Source organism: Panthera pardus, unplaced genomic scaffold (assembly GCF_024362965.1).
Source record: "Panthera pardus isolate Hobbes unplaced genomic scaffold, ASM2436296v1 HiC_scaffold_10, whole genome shotgun sequence".
NCBI classification, from domain to species: domain Eukaryota; kingdom Metazoa; phylum Chordata; class Mammalia; order Carnivora; family Felidae; genus Panthera; species Panthera pardus.
The window spans coordinates 97,331,877-97,348,382 of NW_026526655.1; the positions used below are offsets into that span (position 1 = coordinate 97,331,877).

At 41.4% G+C, this 16,506-nt stretch overlaps 1 protein-coding gene across 1 annotated transcript in view; it reads right to left on the minus strand.

The window, feature by feature from the left end:
- The window catches only part of GPR39 (G protein-coupled receptor 39), a 192,739-nt gene that overhangs the window by 143,495 nt on the left and 32,738 nt on the right, over positions 1-16,506 (minus strand). The window lies entirely within an intron of this gene.

Genomic DNA, 16,506 nt, shown 5'->3' on the forward strand with positions numbered 1-16,506 from the left:
GGTCCATTATTTTGATGATTATCACCCTAATTGCTTTGGGGAGCAGGAAATGGCAATATCTTAGATATTTTAATAATAAAATACATGGGGAATGCAAGCTGGTGCAGCCACTCTGGAAGACAGTATGGAGGTTCCTCAAAAAACTAAAAATAGAACTACCTTATGACCCAGCGATTACACTACTAGGCATTTATCCAAGGGATACAGGTGTGATGTTTTGAAGGGACACATGAACCCCCATGTTTATAGCAGCACTATCAACAGTAACCAAAGTATGGAAAGAGCCCAAATGTCCATCGATGGATGAATGGATAAAGAAGATGTGGTGTATATATATACAATGGAGTATTACTCGGCAATCAAGAAGAATGAAATCTTGCCATTTGCAACTATGTGAATGGAACTGGAGGGTATTATGCTAAGTGAAATCAGTCAGTCAGAGAAAGACAAAAATCACATGACTTCACTCATATGAGGACTTCAAGAGACAAAACAGATGAACGTAAGGGAAGGGAAACAAAAATAATATAAAAACAGGGAAGGGGACAAAACAGGAGACTCATAAATATGGAGAACAAACTGAGGGTTACAGGAGGGGTTGTGGGAGCGGGGAATGGGCTAAATGGGTAAGGGGCACTAAGGAATCTACTCCTTAAATCATTGTTGCACTATATGCTAACTGATTTGGATGTAAATTTTAAAAAATAAAAAATAAAACAAGTTAAAAAAAAAAAAAAGATTTGTGTTCCCTAAGCTCAGGGTTCCTCTCCTTTAATGCACCCCTATGTTTGCAGGTATTACCTGACTCTGTGTCACCCTGCAGGAATTAGTCTTTGGTAAACTGGTATAAGAAAAAACAGCGATACTCTGACAGTTGCTATGAATAATAAACTGTTCTTTGTCCCTGAAAAAAAAAATAATAAGATTCACACATGTTGGAAAATGAGATATAAATCCCAAAGATACTTGGGGACTACCCAATCAGTGACATTTCTAGAGCTTCCAGTGCCTTGGGGCATTCCTGGACGTGCCTTGGGGCATTCCTGGACGTGCCTTGGGGCATTCCTGGACATGCCTCTCAGGAAGAAATCGGTACATCCTGTATAGCTACTACTACAAAAGCAGCAGAGTACCTGTTAGAATTCTTGAATTTTGATGCAGCACTTAGCACAATTGGAAAAACTCAGGTTTATTTATCTGGTGACTAAGAAGGCTGCCAGAAGAAGAGAAGACCCCATAGCATGTTCAGACTGTGGTACAAGCTGCCTGCCACGTGAATAGCATGTTATAGCAAACTGGGATGACACGTGGGATCCATGTGGATCAGGATACAGGGCTAATTCCAATATGAGATCTACAATACAGACTTGTAGAGTTCTGAAACAAGACCACCTCCTTTGCAGCAAAGAACTACTTTGTTTTTAAATAGCTCCTTGTGTGTAACTGAGTCCTAGCTGAAACGAACAATGACCTTGGAACACCCAGTAACCATGTGACCTGAGCTGTCCATCATGAGCTAAGCATGACTATATCTACAGTGTTCTAAGGCCAAGATGGAATAGTAGTATTTCTTAGCTCATGATGTTGCCAAGAAATTAATTCCTTTCCCTTCCACTTTAACTCTGATGGACTATTCCAGTGGTTCTGTATGGCCTGTCCAGAGATGTTTTATGTGACCAAGGAAGTAGCTCTATCTTCATGTGATGGTGTGGCCAGCTTGGTAATAGACACTCTTGTTTCTACTTTGCCTTCTTCCCTTCTTCATGTCCTTTCTCTCCGAAACTCTGTCCTGAGATTGCAGCCCTTAAGAAAGTATTAGCAGGTAGGTTTCTGCTAGGTGAGACTGCTACATGGGTCCTGATCTCCAGGAGGCAGTGGGTAGGAACTGGATTCCCAGCCAGAGTTAGGGTCCTAAGCATCATGTGGGGACTGAGCCCTACACAAATAGCTTGGACACAGACTCCAGACAAATCACAGGCAAGAAGGACCACCATAGCAGTCCAAAAATCCAGAAAAGAGAAGCCCATCCTCTGCTGTCTCAGTAAGAGGTACACAAAGGAAGTCAGGTGTCAGGGGAGCAAGGAAGTCATGGGTCAGCTATCATTTAAGACCCAGGCCAAATGCTGGCACCTCCCCTAAGAAGACTTTCCTTGCCCTCTCCGTGTCCTCCTCTTAGGCTGGAAGAGATGTCAGTTCTCTGTGATTCCTTCATGTAGCTGGATCCACACATTTGCCTCATACAGGATTGTCTATTTTCATGTCTGCCTCATCATTCCACTGCTCAACCATAATGGTTACCAATTTTACCCAGAGAGAAGCTGAAGTTCTTACAGAGGCCAACAGAGCAATTTGTACTCTGTTCCCAAGCCCACCTCTGACCTCTCCTCCTTGCCCACTCTGTTCCACTCACATTTCCTATTCCTCCATCAATGAGACACATTCTTGCTTCAGGATTCCATGCCAGTGCCCTCTGTCTGAAGGAGTCTCCCACTGGACATCTAACTCTCTCTCCTCCTCAAAATTTTGTTTCCATGTTACTTTCTCAGGGAGGTTACCCTAACTACACAACTTAATGTGAATGCCTACCTACCTTCATGCCCTCCTTCCATAGCAATCCCAATCCCCACTGCAAACAAGATGGCAGCCCCACACCTCTCCTCTGTAGAAATGGCTCACCAACACTAAGGATGTTATAGGGCACAAAGGTATTAACACCCAGCCCCTCAACCTCAGGAACAAATGCATCCTAAGACTGGAGGCAGCCATATCCACTCATGATGATAGTCCTTTCCCACATGAAGAGGAGGGTTCTAAGAAGCTATGTCTTATTTGGTCACAACATGCCTTCAGCCCATACCCTACCCCACCATACTGCAATGACTTCTCAGTACTTAAAGACTTTACATTCTTTGAAATTGCCAGACTTTTGCCATCTGCTCTGGCAGGGAGCAACTTTGCTATAACAGTGTTCACCTGTTTGTCCTTCCCTCATGCACAAGAACTTTGGGAGTTGCAGCTACCTCTGGAGAGGAAGATTGGAAACGGAAAGTTTCATCAACTGCATTTCCTCCAGTCAGCATGTAAGTGGGGCTCATCTCTAGTGGTGCTCGTAGGAGACTCCCATTAACAGTAATGGACCCTCTGGATGTTTCAAAGGCAGAACCAGCTACTGGATTCAAGTTCCTCCGGTGGGAGGAAAGGCATCTGAGCTCACTGTCTGGGGTGCAGAAATCATTCCCCTTCATTCTGTAACTCTGCCTCCTCCATGTTGCCTGCATAACCAGAGAGTCGTTTACATACACATGCTTACTGTCTTATTAAAGCCAAAGGAAGCTAAGGCCTCAGTCTCTCCGCCTGTTTCCAAAATGTGTTATTTGTGATTCAATTTCACATGGCCTGCAGAGGCAATAAAGGGCAAAGGGAATTACCCTGTAATGTATTCCAAAAGCACTCCCTGCACACCCACACTCCCAAGGATAACAATTTGCCAATATAACCTTTAATTAAATGAACAGAAATCATGCAGACCCATGGTGTAGGAAGTCACTAAATAGAAGGAAATTATGTATGAGTTGCCCCCAGCCACTCATTTTAGCTTGAATAGGATCTGTCAGTAGAGGCTGTAAAGTGCTGTAAGGTAAAAATGGGAGCCTAGCCTTTCCCTTGCATCTGCACAGGCTGTCTGCCCAATGAATGGAGTGGGCCTCCAGCCACGCACTGGCGCGAGGGAGTGGTCCCATCTAGGGGAGGTGCACAGGAAGAATGGAGCAGCTCCCAGGAAGGTGAGACACCCAAAGTCCCAGAGATGCTCCTCCAAGGCCTCCGAATCAATGAAACAACTTCCTAGCCAGATAGACTCTGGCTCTCATTGTCAAATCTCAAGGGCAGCATTCCCTTTGTGGTCAAAAGCATCAGATTCCTGCAATCCTGAAATGACTGCCTATGTGACAGTGTCACCTTAGCTGGGGAGGAGAAAAGACAAGCACAGCATCCCCCGGCCTGTCTCTCTCACCTGTCCCCTCCTTCCAGGCCCACCACCACTGCCCTACTTTCAGCCTGCATTACCATCGGTGTAGGTGATTGCCAGATAGAACGTTTACCAGTCCTTCCAGTGCAGTTCACCTCCCGCTCTCAATTCACAGCCTTGTGCTCCACACACATGCCAGAAAAACCAGCTTAAAGTTCACATCCCTTGCCTGCTCAAAATTCTTCCAGCATCTTCCCTGCCTCAAGGATAGGGCCCAACCTTTCAGCGTCATGTTCCAAATGCCATTTGTGGCTCCAATCTAACTGCCTTGACCCCCATGTATATCCCTGGCCCCAGCCAAACCTGGACTCTTTCCTGTTCCTGTCAGTTCTGTGGCTCTGTTCACAATGTGCCCTCTACAGCGGCTCAGTCAGTTGGGCATCCAACTTTGGCTCAGGTCATGATCTCGCAGTTCATGAGTTTGAGCCTCACGTCAGGCTCTGTGCTGACAGATCGGAGCCTGGAGCCTGCTTCGATTTCTGTGTCTCCCTCTCTATCTACCCCTCCCCTGCTCACACTCAGTCTCTCTTTCTCTCTGTCTCTCTCTCTCTCAAAAATAAACATTAAAAAAAATGTGCCCTATGGATGTAATGTCCTACCACCCCTGTGCTCACTGTGAATTTCCATACTTGTAAATCTCACAAGCTCCTTATGGACTTAGCCCAATCCCTCCACCTCCATGAATCCTTGCCCCTCTGGGGTTAATCTCATCCTTCTTTGTTATGCTTCTCTCACACTCTATCCTGCAATATAGTTATTTTCTTCTCCTAGTCTGGAAGGTAAAGTCTTATGAGGTCAAGAAACTATTCACTGTTTCATCTGAGTTATATACACAGAGGAAAACCACAAGGACTTGATGAATATTGGGTATAATTTAATTTTGAAGAGTGTTTATTTTGTGGGGCTTTCACAAGGGTTGGCTTTATTTAGCTGAGAAAAGAATCCCCTATCAAGCATCAGGCAGAGTGTTAGGGGCAAGAATTCTAAGGAGAGGATACCAGGACTGAGGCTTTGAGGAATGGAAAGCATACAAGATACTCAAGAGAGGGTGAAAAAGGGGTGGAAATTAACAACTAGATTTTATCAGCTCAGGGCTACTTGGTCAATCATCTAAATTCTGGGAGATTCTCTGAAGCTTAAGAGAAATGGAAGGAGATTCACTCTAAATGGGTATGAAAAGGTAATCAGTGTAGATGCCACCTGACCCTGATATTCCAGTTTCACTCTGGCCTCCTGTAACAAGCTGGGCCACTATGTTCCCTGGCTTCACGGACTTTAGGACCACACAGCTCAAAGTTTCATAGGAAGCACCCCTATCTCACCGACCTGACTACAGAGAGATTATATTTGAAGCTTCTGAATGCTCCCCACTGGCCAATGGCCTGCAAGGTAGGAGTTGTGCTCACAACCCACCTCTGGACTGATTCACTCTTCATGGGCTGCCCATAGAGACTGAGATGCTATAGGGTCTCCACTTAGCTCCAGAAGAGGTTGGAGGAAATTTATTTTGATGTTTCCTGTTGCCTAACATTTTTCCAACTCCTACAATTCCCACTAGGTCTTCATTGCCAATTAGTAAACATATATAAGCTCTGTTTTTTGACAGGTACTTTTCAAGACATCAAAAATTACAAAACATGCAGAAAGTGAGCAGCCATGACATGCAGGGTGAGTGAGTTTATAGTCCAGGCTGGGAGAAACAACTCCACGTACCCAGTAGAGTAAGTCAGGGTGTGCTTAGCTCAAGTAGACTGTTGAAAAAACAAGCGCTATCTGAGTGCAAATACCATTCTCTACATCCTGGAAGTTACCCATGAAAAAACAGCCTTGAAATCCTCCACCGGTCCTTCTCCATCTAAAGTTTTATAGACCTGAAGAGAATAACAGAGGAGACTCAACAACTAATTTACACACAGTAGGAGTTCTCACTCAGCTCACTCTACCTATGTGTTGAGTTTCTTAAAAAGGGCCCAGACCTATCAGGTTGGGGGTTATACTGCCCTCTTTGCACTTACCCTAAAAGAGAAGAGCAACCCAGAAGCCTGGCACCCCAGAGGTTTTCATAGCAGACTCCGCAGAACTCAGTTGACCCTGGCCCCGTGAACTGTCCTCAGAGCTGCAAAGCTTGCAGGAGCCCTCCCTGACCTTTCCTGCAAAGTGCATCTCATTACTAGCTGGAAGAGAAACAAAAACTAAAACACAAGGAAAATACATTTGGAAAAAAGGACAATCGCATGAAAGGAAAAGGCTTTTCTCCCCTCTTTTTTTAACATCCAGGTAGTGACCCTGCTAAGAGAAAATGATTCTGGATGAAAAAAATCAATTCAAATTGTAATTACTGAAAAATTGAGAAAATATTTGAAGTACTCTACCCATGTCAGTGACAAATAGTTCTTCACTCACTCAGTTAAGTAATGGACCCTTCTAAGCCCCTGTTGATGTTAATGTACTATGACTGCTCAGAGAGACCCAAGGTCAAGAATATGTTAAGCATGGGTGACCCGGGAAAGGCTCAGCCCAAGAGACAACATGTGAGGCATGGCAAGGAGATGGCTTTTAAACTTTTAAGTTTCAAATCTTCTTTTTCTCATTATAAAGTAAATACGTATTCATTACAGAAAATTCGGCCAATATTACACATATAAACAAAAAGAAAAACATATCATTTAGATTTCCATCACCTAGGACTCAAATTTAAGTATTTACATTATGCTAGGCACCAACTTATATGGATGATGCACACTGTCTCATTCTTCTTGCACTACTGCTCTGAGTTTATGACATTAAGGATCAGAGAGATTAATTAATCTACTAAAGGTCACACAGCTATGAAGTGCAGGGTAAAAGAATGAGCCCATCTCAGTTAAATTCTATGTCCTTTACTCCTCTTTTTATACAACCTTCTCCTTCTTAAACATTAAGTAGTGCTCATTCAAAAACTCTGACTACTCTAGCATGTTGGACAAACCTGCTTAAACCTGCTGAGGGAGACCCAGATGCCTCTTCCTTGGCTACCAGGTTCTTTGCCACCAGAGACTCCCCAGGAAACACCAATGGTTGCAGCAAAGGACCAGTGATATCCCACAGCGCAACTGCTCTCACAGCCAACTGCACCGGGGTGACAGGCTAGGGACAGGGTGTGGGGAAGCAGAGCAAAGAGTTCCAGGGCTGACCTTCCCTCTATCATAGTTACACATGCCAGCAGCCACTGGGTTCCCAAGACTGGGAGATGGTGGCCACCTGGTTTAAAAACTGAAGACACAGAGACATGCAGATTACTGGAGGCAGGTCCAGTAATCTGTTCCTACAGATTTGTTCCAGGTAACTGTCCAGTTCTGGGCAGAGCAAATGGGCTTCTTTTGTGTTTGTTTTTGGTTTTGTCTCAATCCATTTCTTCCCACTTAGAGGAAGATGCTGGGCAGAGGGAACCAATCACTTCCACGTATTCCAAATTACCACCTTCTTGTTGCCAGTCAAATAAATTACACTCACAAATCCAAACATATCCCGCAAATAAGCAAATCAAATCATCATTTCAAAACGGTGGCTATAGCTAAGCGTACTGGGACCTGCTGGCTCCCAGGAAACGTGACATGAGGCACAAAGAGGGGAAGTAATTTGCCTAGGCCACCCAGCTAGCACATGGCCAAGCCTGGACGTGAGCCCAGGTTGCCTGTCTTGGAGTGTATACTGTTAATCACCACATCATACAGCCTCTTAAAGATAAGTCAGCCAAACTCGGAGTTTAAAAAAAAAAAAAAAAAAAAAAAAAAAGTATGTATGAGGGAAGAGTTGGAGAAAATGGCAGGGCCAGTAGGAAGGAAAAGCAGTTTTTGTGCCTAGGGTGTAAGATCTAAAATTAAAGCTCAATATTAGGTGCTTTCTCTAACCAAACTACCTTCTTTATCAATCAGACCACATTCAGTTCCTGTTTATCACTGACTGGTAGGTTTCACTTTTTTGCCAGACCACAAATTATCCAAATGAGTAAAATGCATCCTCCCAAAAGAGCCAGGGGCACCCCACCTTCTGATACAATAAAGTCTGTCTCCCCCAGCCCTGGTTGCTCCCTCTGTTCCTGACTGCAACCCCTGTGTGGCCCTGAGTGGCATGCTGGGTCCTCCTTACCAAGCTGTCAGTACATGTGACTGTGAAATGTTGACCTCATTTATCTAGTGTCAGATATTGTGTGTTTGGCCATCCCCATAACCCTAGGCAGGGAATCCCTCCCTCACCACAGGCCTGAAGAGGAGGTGATTACAACAGTCATGAGGATGAATTCACTAGATCTATGATGGTCTTAGCTCATCTTGGCCCCAGATAGCCTGAATGAGGTTTGTGCCATCAGGCGGTCTGTTAATGTAGGAAAGACCAGAAAATAAAGTCTGGAACTCTCAGTAACTCATATGAGGATCCCACTAATATGGTTCCAAATGTCCAAACCCTTTGGCACACCAAGGTAACAGTCACCAGGTTGATGGCTGCCAGTGGAGCCTGGACACAAGACGCTTCACAGACACTTCTTGAATTAATACAATAAAACACTTTAATACTATGGTTAGTAACTGCTTTGTGATTAAGTTCGTTGCAAATATCCCACAGTCATTAAAGTGGTTATGGGGGAAATTACTTATAACAAAAGGCTGTGTAAAAACAACAAGAAGTGAAATTGTACGTGCAATAGAGTTTCCACTAGAATTTTTAAAAAGCTAAATGCATGACGAAAATGACCAGAAGGCCATAGACCAAAATAATTATAGCAGTTGTGTTAGCAGGCTGAGGTTATTTTAAATGTTTTTTGTTCTTGCTATTTCCCAAAATTTCCAAAATGTGGTATGTCACTTTCAAAATAGAAAATGTAGTCAATAATATTTTAAAGTAAGTTCCTCTTAGGCTGGAATTGTAACAACTTTTTACATCACATTACCCTAGTGTAATGTTAGCCTTTAGCAAGTACTTAGGAAATATCTACTAGGGGTAACAGGCAGAGAGAGAAAGAGCACTGTGAAATACTGTGGAAAGGATGGTGAGGTAAGAGCGCAGAGTTAAGGACTGTAACTGAGCTGTCAGCAGCTACTTCTGTAACTAGAGGCAAGCACCACATTTATCAGCACCTTGTTTTCTTCATTTACAGAATGAGAATAATATCCACAAGGGTCCCACATCATTATTCTAGGGCAAGAGTCATCAAAGGAGCCAGATGGTTTTGGAATTTACTTGGCAGGGTCAGCAGCCACTCTGTTCCTCATCCATCCCAGCTCTGCATCTCAAAACCCAATGCAGGCCAAATGTCTTAGACACTCCATCCCTCCCCCAAGCCTGTTCCTCTGCCAGGTATGCACAGGCTGTGCCAATGAGTTCCAGGATGTCTCTGGCAGCATGTTACTGACTCTGCTGACCCATACATCCAAAGCGTTAACCCAGAACAAGCCCCTGTCCAGAACTGGATGTGTTCCATAGCTATGCGTCTCTTTCCCATCTGGGGTTACGATAGGAGTTGCCTTACTGACATTAAACGAAATTTAAAAGACTAGTATCTCAGCAATAGTAAAGTTAAAGTTAAGGGGAAAAAAGACAGAGAAAGAGAAACTGTTGGCAGAGGTTTCAAATCTGTCGTGTTTTAGGTATACCTTCCCAGAAATTGGAAATTAACCTTTTCCTCCTCTTCTTTTTTTTTCTTTTTTGGAGAAGCAATGGTTTATTCCATTGAGTCTCCAACTGGCTGAGGTCAAAGAGGCTGCTCTGGCTTGAATTACCATTTTAGCTTCTCTAGTCCTTTATCATATTTGAAAATCTCAGTTTGAACACAGGTTCATTGATTGGTGTCAAATGTACATTTTCCATTCTGCTCTACTGGCTCCTTTTTTCCTAAAATAGTGTCTTCTTCCTCCACTCAACCCATCCCAGACACCAAGACTGACTTTAGCATTCATTGACCTTCAGATGCATCAGATCCATCTATCAGAGAAATTGTCCATCTGTGGTTTGTAGATTATCATATGAAGGGCAAGAACAGCAAACCAGGTTGGGAGGAATGCCCAGGTCAAATGTTACCTTGAAGCACAGGCAGGAGACTGAATCATTTATCTTTAGGAGTCTGGAGGCGGAGATAGGGACACAGGTCCCTAGGAGTTTTATCAGGATTACACGGAATATTTGTGTTTGTTTTTCAAACTATCTACCCTTCAATCCTAAGTTTTGAAATGCATCTACTTAAGCAGGGCTGAGAGCCCTATGAGAAACATTGGCCTAGTGATTCCCTTTTACTTTCAGGTGTGACACCTGGAATGTGACTAACATTTATAGGATATAGTCTATAAGGAACATCACCACATGATGACAAAGGCTCTACCTAGGGAGAGTGGTTTTAAAAGGAGCACTCACCTATATAATCCTTAAGACAACTAAGAGCTAAAGTGATTTCTAATGACATTGACCAATGTCATTTAAATTCAAGAAGGGTGTTTACCCACAGTTCATTATCAGAGGCAGTATATGTGTTATAAAATCTTCATGACTGTATATCATATATAATAATGCCAAATACACAGATATTTAATTCCATAAGAACAATGCCCAGGAAGAAAATACACAAACTCAGAATTAATGAGACACGATAAAAGTATTTCAAAAATCAATGCAAACCATAATAGTAAGGGAATAGTCCATAAGCATGAATGTAGCACCTACTGCACAGAATGACTTGTGCTAGTCTAGAAAGGACACAGAGCACTCATGCTCCAGACTATGCCCCCAAATGCCCTATCATGTTTTTAAAGAAGTGTACACACATGTAAAAAAAAAAAAAAAATACGGAGCAATGTAAGGCAGTATTTGCTACACTCAGCATAGACTATAAGTATAATGGGGATCCAGAGGGAGATGGTCAAGGTAAAGCCTTCTGGGGACAAAGAATCTGACCTCACTTGAAAACCTGAAGAGGGCCAGAAAGGGACAAGAAAACAGCTGCTCTTTGGGAGAACCAGAAGTGTGGAAAATCAGACTTTATGATAGAGAAGAAAGAGATAGATAGCTCAGAAAGGGCTGAGGTCCTCCATTTTGAATGTGGTAGCACACAGCACTCATTCTCCTCTTTCAACAATAACTCTGAATCAAGACACAAACACAAATTCCACTCTTGATGAATCCAGAAGACAAGAAAATACGAACACACAATAAGAAGGAAGACCAGAAAAAGAGAGAAGATGCACTTGGGCTGCCATTTCAGAAGAAGAAAGGCACACTCTAAGGTGAGGAGCACATCAAGAAGTAAAGAATCAAACTCCCTTACTTTGAATAATACAATGGAAATAGGCTGCACAATACTGTCAGCTTGAGCCTCTCCAGATCCAGCTTTGTTCTAAGAAGCAGACGAGATTGGGTTGAATAAGGAGCCACACAGACATGTCATGTGAGCAAAATGAGTCTTTCCACATGATGGGAGAGGAAAGGAATTTAGCGTGTGAAGGGCTCTGCAGTTGCTGGCTTCATTGGCTGACAGAGGTGAGGGTGAAAAGGCTTCACGCAACACACTGGAGTGAAGGAAAAATCCCTCCTTGAATACTGATCTCTTCCTTATACAAACCTCCTATGAATTATAAATAGTTGGTCTGGAACAACAACAACAAAAAAATCATGGAAGTCAAAACTAAGTCATCAAAAAGAAACTAGCATAGGCTGTATTAAAAAATATTGTATGAAAAATAAGGAAAAGAACAAGAAAAATAATGGCAAAGGGTACTTTCCAGAAAAATATTGCTGTGGGGCAGAAACAAAAAAAAAAAACGCACATGATTAAATATTTTGCCATAGATTTTTAAAAAGTTAATGAAGCAATCAAACACACACACACACGCGCACACACACACACAATACAGCAGATACATAAGAGCTCACGAAAAATGTGGTAAGACACATAATTTAAAGCATAAATTAGCTGAAATATAGAAAGTGGAATTTTTTTTTAAATAACAGAAATAAAGGCAAAATTGAAAGCAGCACAAGGAAAACAAGACACTCCTAAAAACACAGAAGGAATAGAAAAGGAAGGATAATAATAGGAAATATGAGGGGAAAAAATGAAATAAAAATATATGAAGAATTTAAAGGGATTAAAGAGAAAATGATAAAAAAGGAAGATTGGTAGAGTACAGAAAAGAGTATTTAAAATAAGATTCAATAAATCTTCCCAGACACAGAAGACTTGGATACATTGAAGGTCACAGAATATTCAGGGAAGAAACTGACAAAGTCATCTGGTACATTTATAAGACTTCAAAGAAAGAATCTTTGGGCATCTAGGCACCCCTCACTGATGATGGGGGTAATAAGACACTGGACTCAGACTTTAACACTGCATCATTTACTGTCAGAAGATGGCAGGTTGACAGCTTTGTAGTTAGTCCTCAAGAACACAAAGTGTGACAAGAGTTTTATACCCAGATAAACTATCATTCATTACAATGATAACAAACCAACATTTTTGAACGTGCATGAATTTAAGGCATTTTGTACCCATGAGCCTATCCTGAAGAAACTATTAAAGAACTTTTCAGCTCTCTAAGAGATGAGTGGAAAATAATAGCAAAAGCCTGGGGGAGAACACTGAATCTATTTAAATATAGGAGTAGGACTCAAATAAGTTGGGATTTATGATTAAGAAATGGGTTATAAATGCTATAATCCCTGACAGCATAGATCTGATCTCACAGAAGAGGAAGGAGGAAGAACCTATAGTACTCATTGTCTTTTATAGCTGGAAGGTAAAGATATTAAAACCTAATAAACATATTTATTTAACAGCAGAAAGGGAAATACTAAGAAAACTAGTATAACCATAAAATAGAGTGAAAGATGAGAGGAAAAGGAAGAAGAATGTACTAGCAGAAGATCAATCTGATAGCTTTCCTTCCCATTTTCTGTCAAGTCTATGTCACATAATAACCTCTCACCTTTCTGCCTGCTGCCCCAGACACTCTAACATTTACCTACCCACTCACTCATTCAACAAATATTCATTAAGTGCCTAGCATGTGCCAGTGCTGAGGATAAGGCAATGAGCCAAATGGACAAGATTCCTGCCCTCATGGAGTTTACAGACATTTAATGGGGAGAGACATAATATAAACAAATAGCTGTGCAATAAAATGCCAAGTCGTGGTGAGTACTATGAAGAAAAATTAAGCAGAGTGAGGACTGAGAGTAAGGAGGTGCTAGTGGAGAGAAGCTATTGGAGGTCAGAAATAAAGGACAGGTGAGCTTGCCATGAAGATGAACCATCAAGGGCAAACATCTAGGGGCAGATAAGGACCTAGCAAATGCCTGAGCCAGTCAGGCCTACAATTTAGGTAGCTGGGTTTTCCTCCCCAAAATTAGGCAGTTTACCTCTGTAGATGTGAGTCCTCCACTCCCTCCACACACATGCATGCACACAGGTACACACTCACGCACCCCCCCCCACACACACACACACACACACATGCCCTCCACAGTAGAAATGTGCTCTTGCTTCCAACAGCTTCCGGGTCCCCTTGCCTCCTGTCTTAATCATCTCTGTTCAAGCTCTCTGGGGCAGCTCACAGACTCACCAGCCCTTTTCCTTGGGCCTCCACCTGTGAGCACTGGAAAAGCTAGAATCTGGGCTGAAAATCAGATAAAATCAAGCTCACATGGCAAACAGAGTCAGACTGCTACAGAAAACGTGGGTACCTTTCACCAAATTAGCTGCAGAGTATTTTCTAAGCAAACTAAAAACTAAACCCTGCAGTCTGCTGGAGCTGTTTGAAGCCTCAGAATTGGAGATACCAATTAAAAGGAAATGGTTGGCTGTTATTGATCTTATGTTAGCTCAGCTAGCTGGCAGAGGGAAGGGAAGAAGTTCAAACACAATACAGAAAGCTTTCTTGTCCATTCTCCAGTGGCACTCAATTTGGTGCCTATTCCCTAGGCACCTACTAGCACCCAGCTGCCTGGCTAGAGCTTCAGACAGTGTAAGTGAAAGAAGCAGGGAGGGAGGAATCAACAGTTATAGAGAGGCCGCCAAATGTCCGGCTCTGCACCAGGTATTTAATGTATGCTTTCCTGCCGAACTTTTACAAATCCCAGGCATATGTAATAACAATAATGCGGGTAAGAAAATGGAAGTTCAGAAGATTAATGTCAAAAAATGTACAAACCTTTCAGCCAAGCTCCCATAATAAAATCTCTATTACAAAGTGGGTGCCAGCAACAAAAAGAATAAAATATTTAGGAATAAACTTAACCATAGAGGTGAAAGACCTATACTCTGAAAACTATAAATCACTGATGACAGAAATCGAAGATGACACCAACAAATGGAAACATGTTCCACCCTCATGAATTAAAAGAACAAATATTATTAAAATGTCCATAATACCCAAAGCAATCTACAGGCTTAATGCAATTCTTATCAAAATACCAAGAATATTTTTCACAGAGCTAGAATTAATACTAAAATTTGTATGGAACCACAAAAGACCCTGAACGGCCAAAGCAATCTTGGGAAGAACAAGGTTGGAGGTATCACAATCCCAGATTTTAAGATTTCCTACAAAGTTGTCATGACCAAAACAGAATACTACCATCACGAAAACAGACACATAACATCAATGGAACAGAACAGAGAGCCCAGAAATAAACCAATGCTTATACGGTCAATTAATCTACAACAAAGAGGGCAAGAATATACTATGGGGAAAAGACAGTCTCTTCGACAAATGGTGTTGGGAAAACTGGACAGCTACACACAAAAGAATGAAATTGGACCACTTCCTTACACAATACATATAAATAAACTCAAAATGGCTGAAAGACCTAATATGAGACCTGAAGCTGTAAAACTCCTAAAAGAAAACAGAGGCAATCATTTCTTTGACATTGGGTATAGAAACATTTTTCTAGATATATCTTTTCAGGCAAGAGAAATACAAGCAAAAATAAACTACTGGGACTACATCAAAGTAAAAAGCTTTTAAACAATGAAGGAAACAATCAACAAAACAGCAGGGCAATACACTAAATGGGAGAAGATATTTGCAAATGATATATTCGAGGAGTTAACACTATATATATATAGTGATATATATATATATATATATATATATATATATATATATAGTGATATATATATATATAGTGATATATATATATAGTGATATATATATATATATATATATATATATATACTTATACCACTCAACTCCCCAAAAAAAACAAAAATAAACAACCCAGTTACAAAATGGGCAGAGGATGTGAATAGACATTTTTCCAAAGAAGACATCCAGATGGCCAACAGACACATGAGAAGATTCTCAACATCACTCATCATCAGGAAAAGGCAAATCACAATCACAGTGAGATACCACCTTATAAGTATCAGAATGGCTAGAATCACAAACACAAGAAATAAGAAGTGTTGGTGAGGATGTGGAGAAAAAGAAATCCTTGTACACTGTTGGTGGGAATGCAAACTGGTGCAGCCACTGTGGAAAACAGTATGAAGTTTCCTCAAAAAATTAAAAATAGAAATACCATACAATCCAGTAATTACACTACTGGGTATTTGCCCAAAGAATACAAAAACACTATTTCAAAAAGATATATGCATTATATGTTTACTATGTTTACTATAGTATGTTTACTATAGCATCATTTAGAATAACCAAGATATGGAAGCAACCTAAGTGTCCATCAAAAGATGAATGAATAAAGAAGATGTGGTTTATATATGTAATGGAATATTACTCAACCATAAAAAATAATGAAGTTTTGCCATTTGCAACAGCATAGATGGACCTAGAAGGTATAATGCTAAGTGAAATAAGTCAGAGAAAAGACAAACACAATATGATTTCACTCATACATGGAATTTAAGAAATAAACAAACAAAAAAGGGACAAACAACAACAACAACAAACAGATTCTTCAATACATATAACAGATGGTTGCCAGAAGGGAGGTGGGTGGGGAGATGGGTAAAACAGACGGAGGGGATTAAGAGCACACTTACCATGATAAGCACTGAGTAATATACAGACTTGCTAAAGCATTATATTGTACGCCCAAAACTAATAAAACACTATATGCTAATTATACTCCAATCCAAAAAAAAAAAAAAACAGTTTTCTCAGTTAAAAAACAAAAAAAACCCAAAGTGGGTGTCAGCAGAAAGATGGAGGTCAACTCCCCTTACTTTGAAATTCTGCAAAGCACAACCAGGGAAGGATGACAGCAGAAAACACAGTGCTGGTGGCCATCTGCTTTGCATGAATTCTGTGATCAGCGGTGGAGATTGCTGAAGGCACAGTTGCAATATCGGGATTAAAGAGCTCCGTCCAGACTCCTATCAGGCAATTTTGATTCCAGCACACTGCTACAAACCTCAGCCCCAGGGACTGTAATTTCAGGCCTTTAACCGTGCTGGGGCCTGGGTCATGACCAAAGGATGTTGATATTGACAG